Source organism: Canis lupus, chromosome 16 (genome assembly GCF_048164855.1).
Source record: "Canis lupus baileyi chromosome 16, mCanLup2.hap1, whole genome shotgun sequence".
NCBI classification, from domain to species: domain Eukaryota; kingdom Metazoa; phylum Chordata; class Mammalia; order Carnivora; family Canidae; genus Canis; species Canis lupus.
The window spans coordinates 52,567,533-52,581,635 of record NC_132853.1 but is presented as its reverse complement, the minus strand read 5'-3'; the positions used below and the strand labels follow the sequence as shown (position 1 = coordinate 52,581,635).

General features: G+C 40.1%; 1 long non-coding RNA gene across 7 annotated transcripts in view; it reads left to right on the top strand.

Annotated features, from left to right (window-relative positions):
• LOC140607066 (uncharacterized) overlaps positions 1-14,103 on the top strand; it is a 571,123-nt gene that overhangs the window by 293,332 nt on the left and 263,688 nt on the right. For all 7 annotated transcript variants that reach the window (XR_012009215.1, XR_012009213.1, XR_012009217.1 and 4 more), the window contains exons 3-4: positions 2,395-2,463; positions 3,624-3,658. This is a non-coding gene — a long non-coding RNA (uncharacterized lncRNA). The remainder of the gene's footprint in view (positions 1-2,394; positions 2,464-3,623; positions 3,659-14,103) is intronic.

Sequence of the window (14,103 nt, the reverse complement as noted above, 5' to 3'; positions counted from 1 at the left end):
AGTGAGGGTGGTCTTGGATTCAATAATTTGCTAGAAGGCCCAGTCGACCTCCACAAAGTTAATATATTCATGATTTGGGTTTATTACAGTGAAAGGAAACAGGTCAAATCTAAAGGGAAGAGATGCATAAAGCTGATCCAGGAGGAACCAGGCATAAGCTTCCTGTTGTCCTCACCCAGTGGAGTCATTTGGACAATATTTATTTCTCCCAGCAACAGTGTGTGACAATACACACAGAATGTTGCCAACCATGGAAGCTCACCCAAGCTTGGCGTCCAGAGTTTTATTGAGGGTTGGTCACTTAGACAAGGCTGACTGCCTGTATGATTAGTCTCTGGCCCCTGCAGAGGGTGAGCTGACTCCACGTGGCCTAAGCACCCCTCCCCCAATAAATCTCATTGTTACACAGACTGCTGGAATTCCTCAACACCTCCAGGTAAACAAAGTCACCCATTTTAGACAAGACATTCTAAGGGCTTAGAGTTTAGCTCCCAAGATCTGAGGGCAAAGGGCCAAACCTTTTGTGTGTGGGGGTGCAAGGTGTATTATTTACTACACATACCCACATAGCTTAGCAGGAATGGCTATATAATTTGTGGGGCCCAGTGCAAAATGAAAATCGGGGGACACCTGTTCAAAAATTTTTACAAATTTCAAGATGGTGCCTCGGGAGTGTTAAACCAAGCACGGGGCCCTTCTGAACATGGTAACATGGAAAACTGTGTAGGCCACATACCCATGAAGTAAGCCTTGCAGGTCAGTTCAGATTATTTGCTAAGTGGGCATACCTGCCCTGATTCTTATGGTACCAGGTGCCGGGGGGATTTCAGAGGTTGAAAAAAACCAACCCTTGCTCTTGAGGCATTTTTAGTCTATTAGGTTGGAAAGTTCTATCCACAGACAGCTGTAATACAAGCTAATAGTCCATGTATCTTTAAGAAGATATAGGAAAATGCTCTTGGAATTTAGGAAGCTTTGAAAATGTTCCAGCTGGAATTATCAACGTGGTTTTTGCAACAATCCAGGAGATAATGTTTATGAAACCAGGTTGAAAAATATATATATATTTACACGTGCTAGATACACCCATTTGGTAAATAACCACCTGAGTTTATAGAATCCTTTTTGCTGCCATCGGCCCTATTATTAGAAAAAAGTGAGATCCTGAAAGGAATGTGCTGTTTTGCTTGCAAAGGGCAAGCCAGATAATCAAATGGGAAGCGTACACGTTCAAGGAACAATAGGACCGGTGTAAGACTATCTATCTGATGACTCTTACCTACAAATTCAGTCCCCCTCTTAAGTAAGCAAAAAAAAAAAAAAAAAAAAAAAAAGAGGATGTTTTCTGCTACAAAAACTGTGTGTGCGTGTATGTTGACTGAATAGATTATTTCAAATAGTTGTTTGGGCATTCCCGCTACCTTCATCATTGCACACAGTCAGATAGATACCCTGGAGAAACACAGAATGATAGGTTGAGATGAAACAAAACATTTCAACAGGTAAAGTCCATTGGTGCATTTCTGTGCACGTAGGGAAAATTAAAAGCCCCAATGTATGCGAAGATTGGGTATAGTGGAACTGGTCTCCTTCCAGATGACATCTGCTAAAGAAAATTTGATTCCCCAGGCATTCCTTAAGAGCAACTCAATCATATATCCTTCCTGACAAATTCTAAGATCATAGTCAAATATGATACTAGAGGAGGTCTTTGAGACAATACCCCCCCAACACATACACATATTGGAGATGTGGCTTGAGGCGATCAGAGCCTCCTAACCCCTTCCTCTGTCCTTGAAATGTAGGAGACCCCCCACCCTACCTCATAGCTGGAGCCATTTTCTAGGACGGCGATGTGTCTAGACCCTCAGGAGTGTAGACACGTTGGACCCTGCCAGGCCTCTATATATAAACATTTAAGATTCTTGCAGTGGGTGCAGAGGTCTGCTTGTCTTGTGCCACCCAGGACGGGCCTTGGAAGTAAGCTCCCTTGGTTCTTAAGCCCACCACCTGCCTGTCTGGAGTGGCCCGCCTGTGTCTCCTGTCTCTCCTGGCCCACTATGTATGGGGCCAGTTTCAGATTTCATCCAGGGAAGTCCCGAGGCCGTGAACCAACAGAGGAAAACCCACAGCCAGAGAGAACAGATATATGTCCCAAGACATCACCAAGTTGAGCGGTTGTTGATAAATAGTGACTGGAGATTAATAATTAAACCTTTTAATAGCAAATAGATGGGTCCCACAAGAAGAGTGAATTACTCATTAGGAGGCAATCCCACATGCCCCTGAATGTGGGAAAGAAAACCCCACAACTGATCTGATCTGTCAACCTCTGGGTTGTTCTTTTGTTTAATCCATATTACTTTTATAACTCTTACTTTTCTCCACCTTCAGGTTAATGAAGTTACCGTTGCCTCCAGGATTAAGGGGACATGTTTCCTCTAATAAATCAAAGATCATCAGGTAAAACAACTTATAGGATTTCCTTTCAGTATGAAAGAAAGAAAAAAAAAAAAAGGAACTAGCCTAGAAAGTAGGGTGTTTTGACAAAGCCAATTAGGAATTCTTGAATTTAGAAGTTGCATTGCACTTGACCTGTTTAAAATGATCTTTTATCTTAAAGGATAATGTTGTGACATTGAATTTTAAACAATTAACCTCTTACAGGGGCCTGGCAAGGCACCCATTGTAACAGTACAATATTCACCTGTTTGCACAATTTTATTTAAAAAGGAAAAAGAAAAAAAAAAAGATGTAAGAGGCATCCAAAAAAAAAAAAAAAAAGACATACAACATGACATGTCCAGAGCTCTATAATCTCAGGTTTTTGAAAGCCAATAATTCTAATGAAGCCATTTAGTATTTATGTTTATATTTTAGTTTTATAACTGGATTTGGCTACAGTATGTGAGATACTTTTTAAACAGATTTTGCAAGAGTTTCTATCAGTAGGATTGCATTTGTTGTTGTTGTTTTGCTTGTGTTTGTTTTCTTTTTTTCTTTTTTTTTTCTTTTCTTGCTCTTATGGGTTTTAGCATGCTTCTGGGGCCCTGTGGGTTCATATGAATTTTTAGAAAACTCTTTTCAAGAGATCTGAGAAATGATAGTGAATAGCCAGTTATGGAATTAGTTCAACTACCAGGGAGAAAAGGTGAAAATAGTTCTGGTCTTTACCAAGAATAAGAGTTACCATTAAAAAAAAAAAAAGAAAGAAAGAAAAAAGAAAAAAAAAGTGACACTTGAATTTTACCTTCTTGAGGAAGAGATTTTAATCCTTAGATATTTGCTCCACACACTCATACATATACAAAATAAAGATTAAAAAAAAATCTTTAGATCTCCATCTAAGAAAATTAACCAAAGCAAAGCATTTTAATGTTTCACTATGTGTATCCAAATTAGTTGTAGATGAATTCTGGACAAGCTGCAAATATATTCAACTTTTATAAATTGCCGATACATTAATGTTTTATAAATTAAACTGTATTTATGTTGCCAGAGCAAACTTACTTTTTAGCATGACATATACATATATCTATAATATAAAATTACAATATAAACATATATATTTATAAAACAAAATTTAATTTCAATTGGATATATACTCAATTTTGTTTTCTCAGATACTTCTTAAAAAGGACATTTTTCTATGCATAAGGTAAGATGCATTTTTCTATGCGTTTTTCTATGAATAAGGTAAGAATCCCCAAATTCAATATAACACTTGCCAGCATGGTGCACCTAATTCTGTAAAATGATATGTACTTCTGAAATTCAGTCTTTCCCTGAATGTATTTCTCTTCATTTATTAAATGTAGCCAGTGGCCCCCCAAATGGAAGCTGTGACCTTGGAGGTTAAAACATCGCGTCATTTGGCTTATTTGACTTATTATCTCCTCCTTGACAAAGTTTTTACTATACAATCCTGTTCCTCCTCCCTCACTGTGGTAGATCAGTTGCATTCATGGTAAAGTACAGTGCCCTTAATTCTGATCGGGGGCTGGCCATGTGAGCTGCTTTCACCGAAGAAAGTATTGGAGTCATGACAAGGCAAGCAGAGACTTGAAATGACGCTTGCACATCTCCACTTGTGTTCTTGTACCTCCTCCATTGACATGAGAATTTTTTCCAAGCGAGAGGAGGAGACATTTGTGGAACAGAGCCAGCTTGCCCCAGCTGTGGCCATCCCAGATCAGCCAACAGTCAGCTCAGCCCAAAACTATGAAAGCCCAGTCAGGATCGGCAGAGGCATCTAGCCAACCACGCCAGACTAGTGAGCAATAAACACTTATTATTGCATCCCACTGAGGTTTTGTGATTGTTTATGATGGAGCATTATCATGGCAATAGATCCCTCCATTGCTGATATACTCACCCAAGGCACCGTTTCAAGAAACTGATTGTACTTGCAACCTAGGCAGCTTGGCCAATACCTGATATCGTTGAGTGATCTGAGACTTTGGAGAGGTAGCGTTACCTCTCAGAGCCTTGATTTCCTTATCTGTGAAATAAAATTATCAAACCACATCAGCTTCATGGTCGCTTAACATCTGTGTTATTTGATTGGTTGATTGATTTTAAAAGTGATGACTTCTTTTAAAGGTACCTTTAGATGTCTTTTGCAAAAATAAATTTATAGTTCTATGTGGCTGGCCCAGTGCTGGACTATGAGGGGTGATTTTGTTTCTTTCCATTAAAACTTACCTACATAGAACTCCCCCACCCCAATGTCCAGTATCTCCCTCTGCCTCTCATAGCAGAGGCAACATTAGTGGTGGTTAAGCTTGCTACCTCCAAAGCCAAAAAAGTCTTCTTCATAGCCCAGCCCTACAATTTAGGGTTGTGTAAACGTGGGGAGTCATGTCGGGTCTCACTGTCTTCATTAGGTAATGCTGGTACTTACCTCAGTGGTTTGCTTTAAAACAGTGAATGAGCTCATCTGTTTAACTTAATACATATATTAAGAATTTAGAATGGTGCCTGGCACACCTAATATTACTACACTTTGACTATTGGAATAATGATCCTTGCACTTCTTCTGCCTCAGAGATTTTGGTTAAAAACTAAAATAGTGTCTGAGTAGAAAAAAGTGGGCATTTTTTTTATAGGACTGCCTTTAGAAGAGTATAACCAACATCAGTGGCTTGTTTCATCAGGAATGGTGCTGTGAGGCATAAATAAATGTGCATACTAGTGTTACCCATGTTAGAAGCGTCCATAATGGATTCTGAAAGAACCAGGGTCAAATCCTGCCCGTGTCAAGGAGGCAGTCTAATGGAAGCCAAAAGAAGAGTGTAGATCAGAAGTCCGAAGAGCTAGATTTGGTTTTTACTGTTTCTAGTTGAGTATTTATTTCTTCTTTGCTGTTCCTGGTTACATCTCTTAGGAATTTACAGTGGCCTCTGATGTGGCTTCTGATAGGGCACCTAACCTCTTTGAGCCTCAGTGCCATCTTCCATAAAAGTAGAAATAACTGAGCCACTGGAAAAACCCTGTTGGGCTACTTACTGATAAGATACTCCAAACTGCGAGCCCTATGCTTCTTAAATTTAGCATATCGGGAATCATTTGGGTCTGGGCCAAGATGCAGCTGGTCAGGGAGTCCAATTTGGTCTGTCTATAGAGTGGAGTTGGGGAATCTGCATTTTTAACAAGATTATTAGTATGTGGTCTGTGGACCACACCTTGAGACCCATTTCGTTGCTTCCCTTCTCTGCTAATTGGGATGATGAATAACATCTGCCATTCTCTGTGTGCCATGGCGTCATGGGTGTGCAGAGATGATGTGTGAGAAGGAGGTGCTTTGTGTGCAGTAAAACCCCAGAAACTTTCATTATTGTTAAGTAAACACTTAATGCTTCAGAACTCCCGGATCCTACTTGCGCTTTGGTCCTGCAGAATCTTGATTCTCCAGGTCTCCACACCAGGACTTTAGGAATGTTCTTAAGGGAGGAGTCGGGAGCTGATGGATGTGTTCTCTGGTTGCTGGGAAGTGGGGGGGTGGCTATGTGGAAAAGAGACAAAAGGTGACACCCCCAGAAAACCTTTTTATTTTTTGCCACTGGGCCTGTGCTTGGCCTCCCCCCCCCCCCCACCATCTCTCAGCTCACAGCTCTCCTTTTAGGTAAGGACGGCCCCTTGCTAGAGGTCCCCCCAGCATGCTTCCAGATCCCTGGGGGCCTTTGCATTTCTTGCTTGGCAACAGGGAAAGAGGACTGAAAGGTCAACCTCGGCCTTCCAGCCTGCGACCCTTCATCTGAGATCGCCAAGCAGCCAGTGTTTGCCCCTGTGAAAACCAGTCTGTTTTAATTGAGGGATGAAGCAATTAAAATAACTCCATAAAAATGGTGACTCGGGCCCTTCGTGGCTTAATTGCCGTTGACAAAGGCCCATCGGGACCTGGATGGGGCTTGGGTGAGGATGCCTGAAGCCCTCTGCTTCTCTCTGAACTCTCCCTCTGTCCTCTCCCCAGCAGTTCCCTTCCAAGCTCCCCTTGGCCTTCAACTTGATGGCCCCTCATGGCATCACATTCTCTGTGTCTGGCTCTTCTCTTCTTCTCTGTCTCTGTCCTCAGCTGCTCTGAGAGTCCCTGGGCCGGGCCTGCCCCCCTCCCCCTCCCCCTCCCCTCCCTCCTCCTTCCTCTCCCTCCCTCCCCCTCCCTACCCCCTTGCTCTCAGAGCTCCCCACCGATTTTATGAGTCCCCTGGCAGCTCTGCAGTTTATTGAAGGGTGAGGGAGGGCAAGTCCACCCCTGGGTTGGGGAGGGGGTGGTGGTTTCCTCCGTGGGGTTCCCCAGCCATCGCAGAAGGGGCAGACAGCTTTCTGGCTCCTGTCTGTCGAATCCCAATCAGAAAGCCCTGTGCTGCTGTGGGTGTCTAAAAGCCACCTTTGGGCAAAAAGGATAATAAAAACGTTCAGTCAGACGTTCGAGGCAGCGTTCCAAGCTGCTAGCTGCCAATTCCCCAGTTAAGAGAGGCCTGGCTCCAAGCCTGGCAGATTAACCCCTTCCCCTCCAGCTCTCCATGGACATCTTGAGCCCCTGATGCCCAGGACGGGGAGGAGGAGAGACAGAGATGGAGAGACAAGGGAGGGAGAGACAGAGGGGGTGGGAGGCGCTGCAAGGAAGGAGGACTTGGGGATGAATCCAGATTTCAATGTTGCAAAGTTTTCTTCCATTTGGACAGCTCGCCCTTCAATAAATAAGATGTTGTGAAGAGAGGGTGGTCAATGTGTTTGAAAGAAAAACATTGAAGGGTGCGACTCAGCTTTCCCTGGCTTTTTAACAGCCATGAACGCCTTGATATTTTTGGCTTGGATATATATGTGAATGTGTGTGTGTGAGAGAGAGGTTTTTTTTTCTTTTCTTTTCTTTTTTTTTTTTTTTTTCTTTTTAAAAATATGAGGTATTAGGCTCTCTCCCAAAGCACATTCAAGGGAGGCTGCCTGTAAGCCACACTCCTCTATTAGGGCAATGTGTCTTGCAAAAAAAAAAAAAAAAAAAAAAGGATTAAAAAAAAAGAGGAAGGAAGGAAGGAGACTCCCTCTTGATGACACAGTCACCTACATCCTGATGGCATTACTCCTCGTGGTCGTCTGTCTAGCTCACTTTCCAGCCCTAGCTACTTGGGTGCTCATGTTTAAAGTGCTCATATCTCAGAGGTAGCTTCATTCCATTGCAGAAATCTCCCACATCACAGAGCTAATGAATCCAGGTCAAAAGAGGTGGAAGATGAGGCCAAAAAGACGAGCAGACCTTAGCACCCCCATCATGCTCCATTTGCTTTGTCATCTGCCCAATGGCTTGAGTTTGAATCTTAGCTCTGTTAACTTTAGCTTTCTGATGGGCTAAAGGAGAACAGTAGGGTCTGTTTCATAGAGTTGGGGCAAAAACCAAATGAAACAATCCTTGCTAAGTTCTTTAAAAGTACTAGATACAAAGTAGTGCTGAAAAGTACTTGGTATCATTATTAATTATTACTTGTTATTACGATCATTATTATTATCATGATTCTTACCATAATGTTTCTGAGGCCCTTCAGGGGCTCCTTGCTAAAGAATGGAGTTAACAGTTTCACACCAAGACATCGTTGCTTTCTATCTTGGAAAGGCTGCATCCAAGCCCAATCTTCTAGAATCCCTACTGTGTTCTATCAAATTCCCTAGACACCAGTGATCAGAGAAGGACCTGACTAGCGTTTGAAACATTTTCTGAAAAAAAAAAAAAAAGACACAGATCAGAAAGGAAGAAATAAAACATTTCTTATTCACAAATAACATTAATTTGTGTCTAGAAAATCCAAAAGTAATCTATAGTTAAACTGCTGGAATTAATAAATGAATTTCACTACGTTATTGTAAAAAAAAAATTTCTGCTTTCAGTGAATCAATTTCACTCTGGTTATGGAGGAAGCCGTCAACTGAGATTTTCATGCAATCTTAGTAAAATCTCTGCTCTGGTTAAACTTAGCTAATTAGTACCCATCTCAGCTACTGTGGCTAAATTTGAGCTCTCAGAGGAAACCATATCAGTGCACAAATATAAGTCTTGAGGTGCCCCCCACAGAAGAACACAAGAATATTAATAATTTGAGTGGAAAATATGGTGGAAATAAGAGGGTCCTGTATGAATTGGATTAAATTATTCTAACATAAATAACCTGAAATCAGCAGAACAACCTGTGCAGCAGTATCTTAACCTGATTTATCTAAAGAATAAAAATATTAAGGATCTCCCTCCTATCTCATCCTTAGGTAATTAAAAATTTTAATGGAAATCTAATGTATGATATTTCTCTTTTATCCTCTACCAGCCCAGGGACCCTCGGGCCATAATTGAATTAACCGAGATCAGTGTTTTGCTTCTCTTCTTGCTTCTAAGGCAATGTCCTTGGTTTTTCTTAACTATACTTCATCTTCTCGATTCATCTGTTTTATAAGAAAAATGGTGATTTGATGCAGACATCTCTACTTAGATGTCGTTCTTCCTGATTTTCCATTTGTACATGTACAAGAGTTTTCAGTACACATAGCACCCCTGTCTGATGAAACGATTGATTATAGAAGTGGAAGTACCTAACACCAAATTGAAAATAAAAAAGGTGTTTGCTGCAGAAGCTTCCAGTCTCATATTCTTGCCAAACTCTCTAGGAACAGAGCATTTTCTTGAAAATGTAGTTGTTAAAAAAAAAAAAAAATGTAGTTGTTTACCTTGAAGAGTGCATTCCCTGGCCTGCCTTGAACCTAGGTAATTCTATATAATGAGGTTTTCACCAATGAACTATAAGCATAATTTTCTTTCCCCCTTCAAATGTAATGAGTATATCCTGCTTCTCTGTGTTCTCCTTCTCGATGTCTGGAATATGGTACAATGGCTGGATCTCCAGCACACATCTTCAGTGCATTCTGAGCATGCATGTTCCAATGATCTATTAGTGTATAATAAACTTTGCCAAACTCAGTAATGTGAAATTACAGCTATTTTATAATACTGGAGGAATCCAGGGCTCAGGAATTTAGACAGAGCACAGTGGGGATGGTGTGTTTCGGCTCTGTGAAGCTTCACAGTGTCTGGGACCTCAGCTGTGAAGGCTCAAGTGACTGAGCACTGGGGTGACCTGCAGCCTTCTTTAATCAAATGTCCAGTACCAAGGATCATCTGGGACAGTCAACCAGAGGACCTACTCACAGCCTTTTGAGTGCTCATGCTTCTCACAGTGTAGGATTGGATTCTAATAGTAGATGTTCCAAAACAAAACAAACAAACAAAAAACAGGCAAAGGTGCATGGGCTTTGCTGACCTAACTTTAGAAGTTATACAGCATCCCCACTGCTCCGGGTGACTGCTTACCCGATGGCTCAGTTTAAAGGGGAGAGGTAAAAGAAAAAAAATAAAAATAAAAAAATAAAGGGGAGAGGTAATAAATAAATAAATAAATAAATAAATAAATAAATAAATAAAATTAAAAAAAATAAAGGGGAGAGGTAACTTTTCTCCACTCCTTTCTCAGAGATCAGCAAGGTCATATTGCCTAAGAATGTGTGGTTAATTGGATCACATGTTGTGACTATCATTGGAAATTTCAATCTGCCACCAGGATGGAATGAAATGATAGCAATATGGCTCTCCAGTATCTCAGTAGTCACCGTAACTGCTGTAGACTGCCAACTCAGATTTGTTTGATGGGTTGGTTGGGTTTTTTTGGTGAGAGAAATGGCCACTTATCCTGCTGAAAATACTGCTAGTTTGATTTTATGTAATATGTAGTCAAATCAAATATTAACAATTGTCAGTGACCTCAGATTTTACCACATTGGTAGCTCATCCATGTACCAGGATCAGTTTAAACATCTACTACTACTAAGTCAGCAGGAAAAGCTCAACGTCAAATCCCTTGCAGTCATGAGACTAATAGCATTCTCTTTTGCTTCATTTATTCAGTTTCTTTTTTATTTTCTGCTATTTATCTTAGAGGAGAGCAGTGACCTCTGGGCTGAAATGGCATGGTGGTATTTCCCATCCAGTGGTGTTGCTGATGGCGTACCAGCACGTTTTATCCCATTTTTGGAGCTGGAACAATCTAAACTTGTATAGAAAAAGCCTTCATGGGTTTTTGTTGGCATAGGAGAAGTCTAATTACACACATTCAAATACACAAGAGAGAAATGGAAGGTTTTTCCCCATTGACTTGGAAAAGTTGGTGGTTTTGACCTGCAGTACTTGAATGAGAGATCCAGGCTAATTATGGGATTGCATGTTTAAACAGTTACTTCTTTACAGAATACTCATAGCACATTTGTATGCTCAGTTTTCTTTTGGACCTGTGATTTTCATGGACTTTCTGCACAGAATTCTTTCAATTCAAGAAGGCATATTAGATTTATTTATCAGTGGTGCCTCATTAATTATATGGCCATGTTCTTAAAAGATCGTTCTACATTTTATTTTCTAGTTTGTTTTATCTGTTTTATTCTCTGCTCATAAACATAATCCAGTTCTATATTTGATTCTCCTGCTACATCTCCCTTATGTATTGCATGAGGTCTGACATCTGCTTTGTTTCATTAATTGTTATTTTTCTAGTACTTTGCATAGTAAGTACATATAATAGACACTTGATACAAAAGAGTGAATAACTAAGTCTTGTTATTTTTTAATCTCTTCTTTTTTAAACTTATTGTTATAGTAGATATAGTCTACTCTTGTGAAAGCGCAGTTATACAAATTATCTCCTTGTTTTCACAAAGAGGTGGATGTCATTGACATACTCTACCTATGGACATCTAGGATGATTCTGATATATTTGATATTCTGATATTTTTGTCACTGATTTAAGTGCTAAGTAGGAATCTCCTCCTAACTGTAATTATGTTCATAGTACAGCTATAAGACAAAAAGTATCCAGTTCACAGGAGTGGCAGAGGGGTGAGATGATACTAGGAGCTTTGAAACATCAGAAGGTTTAGGATTATAGGGTATTAGCAAAAGTAAGGCACACATCTTTGGCAAGGACTAGCAGGAAGTATATAATGGTTTAAAGACATCAATCGAATACAGCAGGTTTTTCCAATGAGGAAATAAATAGAGGGTATGGAAGAATGATCACCAGGAAAGCTAACACACATTCAGTGTAACTCATGCACACTTTGGGTTCTCTTCATGCTTACTGATTCAGATACTTCTCACACACCACTGAGCAGGTTAAAATGAATATTCATGGAAACTGTAAGTAGTCAAAAGCAGGAGGAGAATGCTAGTGCTGTAAGATTGCCTTTGCTCATGGGCAGCAGTTTTCAGGTCAAAAATTCTTTTTGGGGGCAGCCCAGGTGGCTCAGTGGTTTAGTGCTGCCTTCAGCCCAGGGCCTGATCCTGGAGACCTGGGATCGAGTCCCGCGTCGGGCTCCCTGCATGGAGCCTGCTTCTCCCTCTGCCTGTGTCTCTGCCCCCCACCCTCTCTGTGTGTGTGTCTCTCTGTCTCTCATGAATAAATAAATAAAATCTTTAAAAAAATTCTTTTTGGAAGCCATTCCCATATTCAAATCCAAGACTGGCTACCCCAAGAATTTTATTATATAATTATAATTGCATGTATATTTGGCAATTTATGGTAAAAAAAATCATCAGCTAGTGTAGGCAAGGAAACCTCACTCTACTGAAAACTTACTAATTGCTTGATGGTGTGATAATATGGCTACATTTTTGTTTATAGATACAAGGATCATGCAGATAGATAACAGATATATAGCCCCAACCAGAATGCCTTTGTGTTAATTAGGTAACATATATTTTAAAAAAAAATATACAACAAACATAACCCCAATTCCAAATGAAGATATGTATCTATATCCCTCTCCATTTATCTATATAGATAGGTAAGTATATTCATATAGATAGATGTAGATTTAAAGATATAGATAAATATATAAGATAAAAATAGATATGTGATAGATCGACAGACAGTTCAAAACAAAGTGCAGTCCGTGTCTTTGGGAAGAGATCTATGGAGAATCGTCTCCTAATACATGCCAATAACATTCTTGTTGATAAGTATCTGGTTGATTTATTATTCTGCAAAATGATTCTTTCAGCACATAGAGAAGTATCCAAAAGAACACCCTAAGAAACGTTATAGTTCTTTCAGGCCCTAATGCACATTTTAGCAAACTAGTCTGACCAAGGAGAAAAAGTTGCCATACTTCCAAAGATAGCACTTCTCTGGGAGAAGAGACAGATTTTATTATTTCCATTCATTAATTTAGTGAAGGGTTTACTTCTCCCTTTCTCTCTCTCTCTCTCTAAAATAACAGAGCAAGAGCTGCAAGTCTAATATGTTGGACCATAAAGAACTTGGCAGACAAAAGTGTAGGATAATGGGGAGCTGAGTTTCAGAATCAGACAAAACTAGGCTTAAGTTAAGACTCAGATTCTTACTGGATGCCAGTTCATTAAAGCTTGCTAACTGTCAGGTTCACCACCCTACATATAAGGATGACATTGCCTACTTTATAGGATTATATGAATAGCATATGGAAAATGTTTATCAAGGTGTGTGGCATCTAGTGCTCAGTAGATGGGGGTATTAAAGGAATGCCACACAAAAAAATCTAATTTCTTCACAGAGCCGATGGGATGTGTTCTCACCAATCTGTGCTGCATAATGCAGACAAGGAAACAGAGTCATGAAGAGGTTAAAGGGATTGTCTGATATTGAGTTGGAGTAGACGTTTTTTGTAACTACCTGGGTCTGCTTAGACCACACATGCACCTTATTTGGTTTTTCCCTGATAAATGATTTTTATAACAAGGAATGTTGTGTGGCTCCGAGTTCATACCCAGTAGTATCCATACCAGTGTGGAGGAGCAACTCACGGGAACCAGTGGGGAACCCGTGAGCACGAGCCAGCACAACAGGATGCTAAATCAATCAAAGAGTTAATGGCAGTCAGTTCTAATTAACCAGATTTTAAAGACTTTTTCTTCAAAAAAAAAAAAAGTTCAAAGTGTGACAGCTTGAGGTTGGCAATTAAAAGCTGTTGAGTTGTAGGTACCTCAAGTAAGCTCTACTTTCACTTGTCTCAAAAATTAGAAAAAAAAAAAAAGAAAGAATCCAGTTTTTTTCCAAAGTAATTCCTGTTTTCTCTCCTTTTATTCTGAATTGCCAGTGGAGATGCTTTTGAATGAATTGTGTTAGTTTTATCTTAAGCAATGCCACAGTTGATTGAGACTGTGGGCAGCCACTCTTCATCTCTTCATCTCTATCAAATTTTATCCTATCCCTTACATTAATATTTTTGTAGTTATGGTTTTTTTTCTTTATGTGTATATCATGGTGTTTGTGAGGGAAGAGGAGTGTGTGTGTGTGTGTGTGTGTGTGTGTGTGCTGTAACTGTCCACCTTCTGCTAGTTGAGACTTAGTTACGTAGGGCAGGAGGATTTTGGCACACTTTCTTCTAAAGAAAACACAGTGTGATCTGAGGAGTGCCTACTTCTTACAAGGCCTCGATTGTGTGAAAATGCCAAAAGAGAAACAAATGCAGGTTAATTGCGTCGGATGCTTGGTGACTAGTTCACAAATCTTTTATTTGTTTTGAGAAGTGCTGCAGTGG